The sequence below is a fragment of the Arachis stenosperma genome, chromosome 8 (assembly GCF_014773155.1).
Source record: "Arachis stenosperma cultivar V10309 chromosome 8, arast.V10309.gnm1.PFL2, whole genome shotgun sequence".
Taxonomy (NCBI): domain Eukaryota; kingdom Viridiplantae; phylum Streptophyta; class Magnoliopsida; order Fabales; family Fabaceae; genus Arachis; species Arachis stenosperma.
This window is the reverse complement of record NC_080384.1, coordinates 50,672,862-50,690,093: the sequence shown is the minus strand read 5'-3', so window position 1 is coordinate 50,690,093 and position 17,232 is coordinate 50,672,862.

The following is a 17,232-nucleotide window of genomic DNA, read 5'->3' as shown; positions in this document are numbered from 1 at the left end:
ATCTGTTACAGGTAACACGACAACATCATTTAAATTTTAATGTTATAAATTGAATTAGTTCTTAATAATTATATTTTACATTTTAAAAATGCAGGAATGGAAGTGCATGGCAATAGAACTGCCACAGGTACAGAAATAAAAATAACATAATTGGTTGCTATTTTATCATTAATATTTTGTAACAAAATTAATTAAATTAATATTACTATACATGGTTTACCATCCAAACAGTATCTTTCTTAATCAAACAACATATTAATCATATATGAATTCAAAAGTTAACATTCCAAATTTTTTAGACATGATTCATCTATAAAATTTTTTTTAAAAAAATTAATGGTCAATAACTAATAATAATATTTCTTTAATAAATTTCATTTTCGCCGTCCAATATAATATATAACATAATATATAATTTTTATATATTTGTATAAAAAAATAAAAAAAATGATGTCATGTAAGACTAACGACAAAAAGTACTCTTATATTAAAGTTTTTTATTATGATTTTATAATAAAAAATAAAATTTATATATTAAATTAATAAATCAATGTAACATTAAAATTCTTAACAACACTTTAATATTAATTTTTTTTATTTTTTGCATTCTCAATTGGTAATGATGTATAATTTTAAGAAATCAAAAATAAAATTAGAATATATCTCACCTACATACAAATATAAGAGCTAAAAAAATAACAAAAGCTATCTATCTATACCAATATATAATGAGAAAACACATGTTCTCATCTATTTTTTTATCTTTTTTTATTAAAAAATGAACTTACCTACGAACAAAATTTAAAAATTGAACCACTTCTAATAGAGAAGACACATACTACGTACTTAGGATAAATAACATTCTAAAATTAAATTTATTAATTATATTTTTATTCTTACCTTTTCATGATATTTTTTTAAAAATTATTAAAATTTCAATAATTAATATAGATAACGTTATACTATAATAATAATAATAATAATAATAATAATAATAATAATGATATAAATAAAATTATGTCATCAACAAAGACCAACATATAATCGAGATGCACAGGTTTAGTATCCAATTCTTTTTTTAGTATCCAAGTCCTTTGTCTTTGTTTCTTTTTTATTAAAAAATGGGTTTAACAGAATTTAAAAATTGAACCACTTATAATAAAGAAAACTGACACTACGTACTTCAGATACATAATTTTTTAAAATTAAATTTATTAATTATATTTTTTTCTTTAATTTTTCATGATATTTTTTAAAAATTATTAAATATAAATAATTAATATAAATAACGTTATACTATAAAAAATAATATAAAATAATATATCGTGATCTTATATTTTAATTAATATTTTTTCTTTAATATTACGTGAACGAAATATTAATTATTTATTATTTTTTATCAGTATGTTTTATACATAATAGCCTATAATACAATAGTATATAAGTGATCAATATATTATTATAGGACGATAACTGATAATATATAAAATATAATTATTTTATTAATAGTTATTCCAATGGACAATAGTATTTAAATTATAAAGAGACATAAATCATTATTAACTAAAGTCATTGGAATAATTAAATCTACAACACATGGTTTGCATATTTTTAATGTCCAATATTTTTTTTAATGAGTACACTTTTATATAGTCATTAATGAGTTAAATATCTGTTACATATTTTTTGTATAGTCATTAATGAGTTAAATATCTGTTACATATTTTTTTTTTAAAAAATTACATATAAAAGTGTACTCATTAATCAAATATATACCGATATATAATAAACTATATATAATTGTTAAAAAATTACAAGAGTTATTATTTTTTATTTTCTGTGATTAAAATAGCCCTATATAAATAAAGATTAGTTCCTTTTATTTTATAAAGATTAATTCCTTTTATTATCAACATAAACATAAAAAAAAAATAAGAATACATTACAGTATAACAAATAAATTATTCTTTAATCATATCTTTGTATTTTTAATTGTCTTAGTTGATGAAATACTCATCATATCATCAATTTAAGATAATAAATTAAAAAAATAAGTTAAAATATGTCACACATTAATGGACGAAATTCAAACCTTTGAGAAAAAGTACTATAAAAAAATATGATAGAAGCATAGAAAAAACTATTTATATATTATAATAAAGAAATCTAGATCAATTCTAAAATAATTAAAGTTATCGATGTTTTATTTCTTGCAATCAAAGTTAACTAATATTATGATAACTAATTTTTTTCTTATGAGTTTAATTATGCTTATTTTATATATTGCTCTTTAAAAATATAGGTACCGAAATATATGGTAACGGAGCTGGTCCAAGTAACAGATCTCCTGGTTAGTATCCTTAAATGCTTTAAATATGTAAACACATCGATATAAGTTATTTTACCTAAACATTAAATCTTCTTAACGTAGAATATTATCAAGATTAACCAACTTAATTAACACACTTTATTTTATTGCTAAGCACTAATTTGTTATTAATTCTAAAAAAAATAAAGTTACCGATATTTTGTTTCACACAATCAACGTTAACTAATTCTTCTCTTATTAGTTTAACTTATGCTTATTTTCTATATTGCTTTTTAAAAATATAGGTACGGAAATACATAATAATAGAACTGGTCCAAGTAATAGATCATCTGGTTAGTATCTTTATATGCTTTAAACATGTAAATACATCGATATAAGTAACAAAATTAACCAACTTACTTAACACGCTTTATTTTATTGCTAAGCGTTAATATTCTATTTTTTCAAAAAGGTAGATAACATATGAATTTTGCATTGTTTTTAAATATAGGTGTACATCAAGACACCGTTACAACTACTAATTCAATTTCTCAACCAATTGCTTCTTATGAACCAACTATAAACAATACTAGAAGCCATGCAAATATAAATGGTGAGTACTCTATTTATATTTTTAATATTTTATCTACATCATCATATAATAATCATTGCTATATAAAATGTTATTAGTTAAACTTATTGTATTATTATGCTTATTAGTTATCGTAATAACAAATGATTTTTTATTATGTTTATTATCTGTACTGCTTATTATATATTGTAACCAAAATTCTGAATTTAATAAAAAAATTTCCAATAAATACTTAATAAATAAAACATTTAAAATAATTGATACATTCATAAAACTAATAATACTAACAATAATTATATAATAAAATTTTTGTAACAACATATATCTTTTCAAATTAAGAAGAAAAACTGAACAAAAAAAATTTAAACACAAAAACAACAATTAATATATACTACAAAAATATTGATGTCCTATCTCATGTATTTAAAAATAAACTGTACAAATTATATGGGTCCTTTTTATTATAAGGTCATTAACAAATTAAGCATTTAATAAATGGTAAAATTTACAAATAGCACAAAGTGTTCTAATTTCTTAAAATAAAAAAACTAAACATTATATTAAAAGTTACAAGTCAACACGTAACTAACTAATGTAGATCTCAAATTAAAAACATAGATAACGGTATATACATTCTTATGAGTTATAAAAAATTTTTTAAATGAATCACTGATTTAAGTACTAACTCAAAAAAATACTACTACATCGTTTATCCAATAGCAAAAACTATAAGACACATAATATTATTTAGTGATGCAAAATAAATTTTAACATCGTTACAGTTACTAGGGAATAAACCCTTGATGATAACAACATCATCAAATTAAAATTTAATCATGTATAAAATATTATAAACATAAACACCAACACAAATAACAAAATAAAAAAACACCAAATATGTTAACCATAAAAAAAATATTCATGCAATTTTAATGGACAAATTTTTTATTATATCGTTAATTTTTCATAATAATTTTAAAAAATATAATTAAAATTCTTACAAATTAGTGGGCAACATTCAAAATTTTCATAAAATTAAATAGCAAATAAAAACACAATAAAATTATATCATTTTAAAAATATTCTTTGTATATTTCAGTATAACTCAGAATAAAAATTTGCTCTATTAAATATATATTTAACTTCATATATTACCTAGAACTTCAAACTTTGACAATCTTATATGAGTTTAGGCAATAGAAAAATATAGAAAAAGTCACGACATTTTTAAAAATTACGTTTAATTTTGAAAACACAAATCACAATTGAAAAGTTGTATATATATTCTTTGTTCACCCTTGATTTCACTATCTAAAATAATATGAAATAATTAATAAATTCTACCCGAGTACCTAACCATACAATTATTGGCACATGTAGGAAAATAAATTTATAACATAATATTTTAATATTCCTATGCGAGTGCAGAAATTAGACACCATGTCCGAACATCCCACAATTGTGCTCAAAATTTTCAAGAGAATACAACAGTGCTTCAAACTACACTGCCTCCTACAAGGACATGTACACACTGTAATGCACGTCTGTTTCACCATGAAACATTTGACATGTGTTGCAATGGAGGAAAAGTCTCTTTGCCCCAAGTAAATGCTCCTCAAGAATTACTAGACATCTTCTTAGACCCTTCTGCAGAAGGAAACCATTTTAGGAAACACATTCGTGGTTACAATCATGTTTTTTCATTCACTTCATGTGGTGTACACATAGACGAACAATTAGCTTCAGCAAGTCATGGTATATATACATTCCGTGCTCAAGGATCAATGTACCACAGTATAGGAGGATTTCATCCGGATCAGGGGGCGCGGCCACGCTTCTTGCAACTATATATATACGATACTGATCACGAGTTACAGAATAGGATGCTGGAGAACACACAACTGCATGAAAGTTTGGTTTTGAAGTTACAACAATTGTTGCACCGATATAATCCTTTTATCCATGTATTCCGCCAGCTTGCACAACGACTAGATGTGCAAGAGTGTAGTTTGGTGATCAGAGAGCGACCTGCTAATCAACCACAATACAGTCTCCCAACTGCTTCACAAGTAGCAGCCATAATAGTCGGTGATGATATTGAAACAATGGTGCGAGGACGAGATATCAAGGTTCAAACTCATGCTGGTAACCTCAGAAGGATTCAAGAGTTTGTTGGGTATTACAATCCACTACAATATCCTCTTCTTTTTCCATTTGGAACCCATGGATGGGATATAAATACTCGAACTCAATGTGGAAACAAAGTATCATGCCGGACATATTATAGCTATATGCTCCAGGTACAAACTCCTATATTTGTTACATCATTTATAAACTTCCGTAGATGATAGTTTGTACCAATAAATCATTTCACAATTTCTAACAATTTTCTATAATCCTCAATATTCGTAGATCCGCCCCAATGATCACTCAACAGTTTTGCAAGCGGGGCGACTTCTTCAACAATATGTTGTTGACAACTATGTGAAAATGGAAACAGGCAAGTTAAGATGGGTTCGACAAAGACAAAAGGAACTTCGAGCTGAACTGTATCAAGGCTTGCAAGATGCTTTGCACACAGGAGAGAATAATGCTGGTAATAATCAGAACTTAACGGCCACATGATTGATCATTACGTGTTCCTAAATTTAAACTCTAAAACTAATAATAGTTTTCTCTAAAATCTGTTTTAGAAAATGTTGGCAGAAGAACGATATTACCATCGTCGTTCGTGGGCAGTCGTCGAGACATGACTCAACGGTACGAGGATGGAATGGCTATTGTTCTTAAAGAAGGTAAACCGGATATTTTTCTAACTATGACATGCAATCCATCATGGTTAGAAATAGCTTCGGAACTCAGTCCTACTCAAACTCCACAGGATCGTCCGGATCTAACAACTAGGATTTTCAGAGCCAAGTTTGAACAATTAAAGCAGGATGTTATTACCAAAGGTGTATTAGGAAAGGTGAAAAGTTATATCTATGTCACCGAATTTCAGAAAAGAGGATTGCCACACGTACATGTGTTGCTAATCTTAGAAAACAATGACAAGTTGAGTGATCCTGACCAATATGATAGTTTGGTCCGAGCGGAAATACCATGTAAAGAAACAGAACCCCACTTACATGAGGCAGTGCTAAGGCATATGGTCCATGGTCCTTGCGGAACACTAAATCAATCTTCACCGTGCATGAAGAACGGTCAATGTAAACGTAACTACCCAAAAGAGTTCGTACCAGAGACACGACGAGGTGATGAACTCATATCCTCAATATAGGAGGCGATTTGATACTCCAATCCCTATAAACCAAAATGTCACAATTGACAATAGATGGGTGGTTCCGTACAACCCTTGGCTACTACTGAAGTATGATTGTCATATCAATGTAGAGATATGTAGCAGTATCAAGAGCATAAAATATCTATACAAGTATTGCTATAAGGGACCAGACCGTGTGGCAATGGAGGTTCACAGAAGTTCTCATTATGATGAGGTGCAACAGTTCATTGATGCAAGATGGATTGCCGCTCCAGAGGCATGTTGGAGGATATTTAGATTCAACCTTTACCGAATGTATCCATCAGTTGAAAGGTTGCAAGTTCATTTGCCAAATCAACATCAAGTGAGCTTTTATGAGCACCAAACTATTTCTGAAATAGTTAATAATGACTATTTCTCAAGAACAATGCTCACTGAATTTTTTGCACTTAATCGGGCTGATGACCATCAATCTAGGCATCTTTTGTACAGGGAAATCCCAGAATATTACAGTTGGCACAGCAAGGAAAAAGAATGGCGTCGACGCAGGTCACAAAAGAGAGCTATTGGTCGGATCTATACCGTTTCGCCAACAGAAGGTGAAAAATTCTATTTGCGTATTCTGTTGTCAAATGTAAGAGGCCCAACTGGTTGGGATGATTTGCTAACAGTCGATGGTGTCCAATATTCGTCCTTTAAGCAATCCGCTCAGCATCGAGGACTGTTGGAGAGTGATAGTAGTATAAGATCATGTTTGGATGAGGCATCCATTTTGAGAATGCCATGTGCTCTAAGAAGGTTGTTTGCCACCATTCTAATTTTTTGTGAGCCAACAGATGTAAGAAGTATGTGGGACGAGTTTCTTTCATGTATGGTGGATGATTACGCATCAACAAGCACTACAACCTGCAATGGGTTGACTAATCGTTTGCTTAGGGATTTAAATGACATCCTCCTACAACATGGAAAACATATTGCACAATACGATTTACCAGCTCTAACCTCGGACAACGACAACGACAACTTCATGCCTAGAATTATTCAAGAAGAAATGTCCATCGAAGTTCCTCAAGAAGACCTGTGTTCTATAGAAAGATTGAATCATGACCAGTCTGCAGCTTTCAGGTGCATTATGAATACAATTGATCGAAGAGAAAGTGGAGTGTTCTTCGTGGATGGACCAGGAGGAGCAGGTAAGACATTTCTTTACAGAGCTATAATTGCAGACTTAAGAAGTAAAGGGCATATTGTTTTGGTAACTGTGTCCTCAGGAATAGCTGCAACTTTACTGCCTGGTGGTCGAACAGCTCATTCTAGATTTAAGATCCCAATCAATGCAGAGCCATCCTCCACGTGCAATATAAGTAAACAATCTGATCTTGCAAAACTGATTAGGCAGACGACCGCGATAATTTGGGATGAAGCGCCAATGACTAATAAAGAGACAATGGAATCACTGGACCGCACATTACGAGACATCTTAGAAAACAATAATCCATTTGGAGGGAAGGTGATGGTTATGGGAGGGGATTTTCGCCAAGTACTACCTGTTGTGCCGAAAGGAAGTAAGTCGCAAATGATTTCAGCTTCTATTGTTAAATCACATTTGTGGGCATTCACCAAAATTCTCCACCTGCGACAAAATATGCGATCTCTTAATGATCGTGCTTTTGCGGAGTATCTTATGCACATAGGGGATGGGATTGAGCCTACCATATGTGAAGACTTGGTACAAATAAAAGTAGGCATGGCAATACCATGGGAAGGTGAGGCATCAATACACAAACTAATAGAAGAAACCTTTTCAAATTTGCAATCTCATGGGTGGGATGCATCTTATATGGTGGAGAGAGCGATATTGACACCCAAGAATCATGATGTGCAACAGCTTAATGATATAGTCATCAACCAATTTCCGGGAGACGAACGAATTTTAGCATCCTTTGATGAAGTAGAAGGAGATACAAATAATCTGTATCAACAAGAATATCTTAACTCGATCTCCACAGGTGGATTGCCACCTCATATGTTGAAGGTAAAAAAAGGTGCTCCTCTGATGTTACTGAGAAACATAGATCCTAAGGCAGGCTTATGCAATGGCACAAGGCTACTGTGTCGAGGAACTTTTCAAAATATGTTAGACGTGGAAATCTTAACAGGCCATCACTCTGGAAAAAGAGCATTTCTGCCTCGGATAAAACACAAAACAACTGAGAACTCAGGACTACCCTTTGTGCTTATTAGAAAACAATTTCCTGTAAGGTTGAGTTTTGCCTTAACGATAAATAAATCACAAGGGCAAACTATCCCTAAAGTAAGGATCTATCTCCCTAAACATGTGTTCAGCCATGGTCAATTATACGTTGCTCTATCTCGAAGTATTTCTCAGTCAACCACAAAAATCTTAGTCAAAGAAGGAACAGTAGATGGAAAAAGGGGACAATTCACAAAGAATGTGGTGTTCAAAGAAATTTTGTTACCTGCACCTCAGGTAATTTATGTCCTTGGCAAATATGTGAGCCTTTTTACAAGTATAATCCGTGTATTATGTAATTTTATCATTACAATATCAACATTGGAATAGATAGTTTTGTTCACTAATTTTAACAACTAATAACTAAGATTTTTAACAGATAAATTGATATCAAGAGAGCTCATCAGCATATTAAAAGAGATAAGCGAAAGGAACTGGAACCTCTACTTTACCCAACAGGTATGCACCAACTACAATTCACTTATAAATTATGAAAATTATATCATACATCCTTAAAATATATCATTATTGGTTTTTTAATAAATTATAGTTTGCAATGTTTCTATATACTTTGAAAAGAATTCAAAATTTGATTTCTTTAAATGTTGCTATCAATTTTATAATATTATCAATAAAATTATAAAAATTAAAAGTTTAAAACTAATAAAAGGTAGAGGTATGTCTTATTTGGAATATATCATTACTTAATTCTAAAGTAATATATAGGACACTACTGCAATATATTGTGATACATATATGCAATAAATTACAGGAAACAGGATTTCAATCGTTATGGAATACATGGAAGGATGAGCAATCAATTGCATCAATGAGACCAATCGACAATAAAGTAAGGATTACAGAATTAATGACAGTGACAACTACACTGATGATACATATTTTTGTTTTAGTGTTACTGATCAAACGTGAAATTGACACAGGTTCATCCAATCAAAATTTATTCTATTGGTTGGGAAGGTACAGTTAAAGCAGACAAAACTCAACTATGGAAGATGGTAAAAAGAGAAATATTGGAACAAAAAAATAAAAGGTAATGCAATAAACTTTTGTTACATAATAAATATTTCCGTCTATTTCGTCCTATATACCAACTATGTTAAAACTTTAACTCTTTTCTTTCAGCCATGAACTTAGAAGAACACAACTAACTCATTTCGAACCAAAACAATATCATTGCAGGTAATTATTATTAAAAAAATTCCTAACAAAAAAAGATGTAATTTCATTTATCTTACATTTTGTCAATGATAAACAAGGATTAATGTCATTTCTTTTGTCCTTTCAGAAAGTTCAATGCAAAACAAGATGTCACAATTCTACAGGTTTTAATTAAATTCTTTTCTATAATAAGCAATCAATTTAATTGACAAAACCTGAAGCGTTTATACGGTTATTTTAATGATAAATAAAATCTGACAGTTTTTCAAGATGCAAGAAGTTATTGACAAGGAGATGTATGATGAATTACGAAGGATTTTTTCTAGGTACACAATCTTTGTATTCTCCTATTTTTTCAGTAATACTCTTATAGTTTGATCTTTCAAAACGAAAAAAATAAGCATATTCATTTCTTCTATCCTTCCATTATTTGTAGGAAAATGCAGGTCTCTTCAGATTCAGAATCATATTTTGGCCTACCACTTAAAAAAGAAGAAGACAAACATGAATATCCATGATATTTAGAAAAAATTAATCTTCTGTAAATAACTAACATGCATTTTTTAAATTAGGATAATATTTTTATCGTTATTTCTGGAACTATATCTTTTTCTGATAATATACATATATCTTTATTATGTGCTTTTATAATTTAGCATTTTAAAGGTTTTCTATAGTAGTTTTACCCTCAATAGAATATGAAACAAATAAGGTTATGTTAATTTTAAAATGATTTAAAAAATATTTATTTGACAAATTTAAAGAATAAATGATATATTAATATCAACACTAAAATATGATATAAATAAGATCACGATATATTTAAAATTTAACAAATATAATCTAATAAATTTAAAAAACGAATAATATTTTTTAAAAATTAAATTAAATTCTTCAGAACAATAGAAAAGCGGCTGAACAGGCACGTTAGTGCCTGTTGAGCCGCTAGTAATAATAATAAAAATGAGATACTATTTTTTATGTGTTTTTTACTTTTTTTTCCACATCTAGTACCGTTTTAGGGCTTAGACTTAAACATATGGTGAGCAAAAATATCAGTTAAATATTTGTTTCTAGTTTCTACCTTAGAAACTAGATTTTATATTATGATTCAAAGTTCAAGAGCATATAATAATGTGCTTATTTTTTACTGGTATCTAGATACTTTTTTTTTTCTTTTTCTCCTAAAATAACCGCCTTTAGAAAAACACTAATTAAATAAATTTTCATAAAATTTTAAATTGAATAATTAGAAAATATTATTCTCAAATGAAAAAAAATATTATAATTAATAATTATTCAATTATAAAAATTATTTAAAAATATTATTAAAAATTAATATAATTTTAAAATATTAATTTGATTTTATAAGTATTCTAGTTCAAAGTTAAAGTGGAACCAAATTAAAAGTGCTGTTGACTATTGACCCTACAATCAAGCTGGCACTACATACATTCCAATTCAACAATTGTCAATTACACCAAATATGAATGGTGGGGGGCATGTCACATTTGTTTTTCATATTTCAGATATTCCATTGCCAAATACGTTGAATAAAACTCAATTTCTATCAAATCTCATTATGTCTTGTCTTTTCTCTTTTGTTTCTATCTCTATTTTCACAGGATGGTCAGAATGTAGAATATCCGTAGTATAAATACCTAATTGGTACAAATAAAAAACTTATATAATAAAAATTTTATCTATTTTGTGTCTTGAATATATATATTAAGTTTATAAATTAAAATTTTTTTATAAAAAATATAAAATCATTTAAAACTTTTTATTAATAAATTTATAATGTGTTTTTAGAATACATATTAACTAAATCCGTATAATAATATAGTCCGAATAAATATTAGATCATTACTAAAAGAGTCCCGCTAGGGAGACAATGAAATTTTCATACAATGTATACAATGGGCTATTTATATGACCCCAAATGAAATTAATGATTTCTATTTACCCTAATTACTATCCCTAAATCAAATTACCCCCAATTTATCATTGTTGACCATCCGTGACCCTAACCCTCAAAAACATCACTGTCACTGCTCCCAAACCCCCTCCGCCGCGTCACTGTAGTTGGTCACCACCTCCCTTCGCCGCGCACCCACCTTTCTCGTGACCTGCATTAGCTCCGACGCGAACTGCGTCGACGACTCCTGTTCGCGAGCATACACCAACGTTGGCAGCATCCGCATTGCAACCTCGGCGCTGAACCACCAGTCCGTCACCGTCGACCCGCCAAGCATCGCCCAATCCCCGCGCTTGTACGTTGTCGCTTGAAGCATCCCTGTGCCACTGTTCGCAGCGGAGGATCCGCGCCTTGTGTCGCCGGCTAACGTGGACCATTCATCGGGACCAGTACGAACAACATAACCAGAGCGTCGTCGACCATCCACGGTAAGTGAGCTAGTTTCTTCGTTTCATGATTCATCATTGCTGTTGCATCTTGTTCTAGAGACAGATTGTGTTGCTGAGATGGTTGATTATACATAGTTAAAATGCAATAGGTACAGTTTTAGTATCTTGGAGCATGTGGGATGAGAAATTGGTTGAGATTGTTGCAATTGATTTAACTTTAGCGCGGGAATGTTCGAAAAATTTTGCCAATCTAGTTTAGAAAGCAGAAAATATTTTTCCCTGCCCGTGTGGACCGTTACATGCAATGTGACGTAAACTAGTTGACCATTGTCGATGTTTGCTTGACCCTTATTGGATGGTTACATTAGTAGAGTATTAGATGGTTGGTCTGTATGATAGATACTTTGATTATTTAATTGGATGGTTACTTCAATATGTTATCGGATGGTTGATTTTCGTATTCAATTTTATGCTTGCCTGAACAAGGTTTTCCTCTTAAGTAAAAATGGTTACTATAAGGATATTTTGCTTATTGATTTTGATGATCGTGAATGCTAGTTTGATTTTATTATATTGAAGTCTTCTTTGAATCGGTTGATGGTTGCATGGTGTTTTTTTCCCTTTCTTGGTTTGCTTTTGTTAGGAAAACAAATGCATGTTTGATGCTCAAATTGGGTTATAATCTGAGATAGTAAGTACCGATTTTTAACTGAAATAGATGGCTAATTTATTATCTATTCGGATGGCTATTTTTGGCTATAAAAACTGCTTTATGGGGCTGTGATGTTGTTGCATTGTATGAAAATAATTTATCTTGGTGGTTGTTGTGGCTTTAATTGATTGACCAAGTCGCATTGACCAATTAAATTCCTGCTGAAAATTATCACTTGCATGACAAACAGAAAATGAATTTACATATATGATTGGTGATTACATTTTATGCTTTATTTTTTTTTTTCGTATCCTAATGGAAAGAAGGAAGCATGTTGGCAGTTAAGGTTCTTGAGAAATAAGGCTAATAACATGAAGCAGGGTTCATAAACATTGACATTAGCTTCAAATGAGAGAAGGGGTTTAAATTAAGAAATGAATGGGAGCAAAAGGTGATGAGTAAAGAAAACAAATTTGTTCAATGGGTGTGAAAGAGGTTTAATGTGATCAAAGATGCTGCCTTATGGGGTTTTGATGACAACCAATAACCAGAATTTTGTTGGATTGAATGCAGAGGATGGCTTGCGGAATAGAAGCATTGAAAATAAAGCTGTGATTGTTAGTGAAGGGGAAGAATATTTGGCCAGCAATTATAGAAGGAAAGGTAAAGCCTGTCGCGTACAAATACTTCCTTTTTTCTGAGGCAGCGGGGCACCTTGCATCATAGCTAGAAAGTAGCCAACATGTTGAGAAGATATTGCTTGCTTCATGAATTTCTTTGTTCTGTAATACTGAACAATGCAAATGATAACATACTATAAATTTTTTGACTTTGTTAATCTTTATGTTATATATATGAACTCAAGAACTTATAAAACTGTGATTTACAATAAGAGAAAACGTGTTCTTATTTGTGTACAAGGGGTTGGCAAAAAGCACAAAAAACTGAATGTTTGAAAAGCTTTAAAAAAATACAAGAAAAAGAGCATTAGATTGGACTATGTCTATTGTGGGCAAAAGTTGAAATAAAATAATACTAAACTACTAATCATAGTGAGACTAAAGCTAATATCCAACTTAATTTTATCTTCAATAAATATACGTCAAACTAGTTAGAGACACGGAGCTACACTTTCTAATGTCATGTGGTTGCATGCATAAGGATATTATTATTTTCTTCAATGTGTGGATAATTGGCTATTGACTAAAAATAAAAATACTAGAGAAATTAGAGAGCAAAGTTAATTTTCTTGTAGGATCTCAAATAGGAAGTAACAGCTGTGTTCAGTGACTACTAATTTTAATTTGTCTTTAATTATGCATTTATGAATACAATTACAACTTCTTTATTAACTTATTTTTTTCTCTGAAAGAAACATAATAATAAATAGAACATCTAAATTACAATAAAAATAACTATTGTCCTACATAGTAAAATGAACATTCAGCTTATTTTAGTTTTTCTTTTAATTTTTTGTTTACATCAACACAATAGGATCATAAATTATACTACAAATTATATACCCAAAGTAATCATCCACTTTAGAATAAAAAGAACCATCCGCAATCATACTAAAATGAACATCCGCCTTAGTTTAAATGGCTTAAAGTATAGTACATGATTTATCTCAATCGTTGATGCCAAAAAAAAAGGGCAATGAATAAGAGCAATATAAACATAGTAGTACAAACTATGGTGAGAGGAGCCTTTGCTGTAAGTTCTTCTCCACTCTTATTTTTGTAGTGAACTCCTTTGATAATTCCATTTTCTTCTAATAGAGATGTGACAGTTCCTTATTCTAATTTTACACTGCAAAATATAATAGTACAAAATAAAATTAAACCAACTTAAACCTGCGATTCATGGCAAAACAAAATTAAACTATATTCCAAACTTAATGAACAAGATCTGTCTCATCACTTCCAACCTGAATAAGATTCGAAACTTGTATGGCATTCATTCTCAAATAAATACACAAATCCAAAACAAAATAACTAATTATATACCGCACGATGAACTAAATAGCAATTACAAAACCTTCACTAAACAACCAAATTAATTCAACACACACAAATTAAGCTAATCATCATAAACATTTTGACATGGAAACACATGCATAAAAAATCACATGCTGAAATTACTATATCTTTGTCAATTTAATAAACAATTTCAGCAATAATATTAATAATAATAATATCAATAACCAATTTTGTTATTTAATAGAATATACTAACAAGTTTACAGGGGGCTGTTGCATTCATCAATAGGAGCATCGGTGTACTCATTGAGGAACAAGATCTTCACTGCATCCAAATCTTGTGCTTATACATGCAAAATAAAGGAAAATTAGACTAAATAAATACATACGTACGTACTATGTATGAGATTACAAACTCTAAAGAGTTTCAAGCAACATATATAACATTTACAACATATTTAAATGGCTTAACATATACAACATTTAAATCAACCAAATTTAATATATACAATATTTACATCTAATTTTTTTTTATGATTGTCCATTAGTAGAGTGTAATATAAATGATCTTCAATTAAAGTAGTAGATTTCTTTCAAAATATCTAGCAAGTCCTCCCTGTACAATAAAGTTACAAATTGGGGGTAATACTATGGTGAAGAGTGTTTTTGAATGAAGAGTGAAGATGGTTCTTTTTATAAAAGTAAAGGTAAAAAAAAAAAAAAAGATCATGTGTAATGCACATGTCCTATATTAATATCTCCATCATCACATCCTGTATATCTCAATTTTTTCATGCTACTATTTTAAATTATGCAGTCAATTAGCTATTTATTTATTTATTTTAAAAAAGATAAATAAATTATTTTTACCTCTTAAAAAAAATACTCAAGGTTTGTTAAATCATCTATTTAATCTTGGTCTATGGGGTTAATGGTTTAAATAGAAAAAGAGTGGCTTCCAAATGCTCAACCTTTGCCACAGCTCTAGAGTTTCTGTGTAAGAAGAAGCTGCATCCAATTGAATACCATGTTTAAATGGCTTAATTCAGATTCAACTTCAATTCAACCAAAATTAAATAAAATCCAATCTAAACCACATAATAAAAGAAACATGTGGAGCATGTGCATGCACAATCTAGCAAATCAAGTAACAAAGCAATGGCATAAAGCAGATAAACATCCACTTTGTCCATAAAAATAACTACTGTATATAGTACTTGAATCTTAGATTCGCACCCAATTTCAAATGAAGCTACATTATGCTGAGTTATAACTATTTTTGGATTTCAAAAAGCTAATAACAATTACAAGATCAGGAATTAAACTTTTATATTTGGTCTATCTAGCAGTTCATAACATTTGCAGCAATTAAAATCTAACATCAAGCACATTAAACAGCCAAACCCAAAATCAAAGAACATCTGAAATCTAGGTATCAAACAAACATACACTATAGAGTAGAATGATAGCTTTATACTGACCGTTTATAGTCCAAGAGGGGGACGAAGAGAAGCGTCGCGATCAGGCAGAGAGAACGGTGGCGTTGGATTCATTGACGGCAGACCACAGGCGGCGCAAAGAAAACGCTGCGTTTAGAGATGAGTATGATGCGACACATGTCCACACAGGCGTGTGGATGTCCGGCGGCCAGGCGATGGTGACGGAGAGCTCTTAGTCGACGACCGACGCTTGACGGTAGCATAAGGGAGGCGCACGGGATGATGGCAGTAGCGAACACCGAGCGTGAAGGGAAGATTCCAATCGTGCGAGAGGACCGGTTGGGTAGAGCCGACTGCTCAGGTTGCAGCGGACTTCATGGAGATTGGTTCTCTAACGCCGGCGGTGGGGCTCTCTTCAGTGGCTGTTCGGTCAAATTGGGGGAGGGAATTTCTGCTAGGTCAAAAGGAGAGAGGATTAGATAAAAGAGGTAACAACAAATAAAGAATCCTAATTTTCTTCGAATTTGAAATTTGAAATAAATAATAATTAATTGTTTTAATTATCATTTGATTTTAATTACAAAATTATCTTCATTGTACATATTATAGAGCAATTACATTGGCTCCGCATACTTTTCCTTACTAAAATGCTAAATTTTTCAAAGATTCCAACAATGATTTGATCCCTCATCTCTAAGAATAAATACTAATAAATAGAGTAATGATTAATTTGAACTCCCTAAGTTAATGCTTACCTTACAATTAACCCATGCCCTTTACAAACATTGGTCTTGTTTTGCTAACTTGTTGGTAATTGCTTCCAAATTAAATAAACATATATTGGGACATGTGGACTACCTTGAGTTAATTTCAAGAGTAAACATTGGAGTTAGTTCCAAACGAATTTTAAATCGAATGCTTTAATTTTAAACAAAATTTCCAAGTTTTGATTTCAAATTAAATTTTTAATATATTATATCGGATAAATAAGTTGTTACTGATTTTATTATAAAATAATTATATTCTAAAAATTATCATTATACGATAAATTAATCTATTTCAAATAATAGAAAAATCTATCTGATGAAAATAGTATTTTAAAATTTTTTAAACAACAAAAATTCTTTGAAATAAAAAAATATCTAAGTAAAATTTTTTATGAGTTAATTTTACATGTTTACTCTAATTTGTAATTTCAATT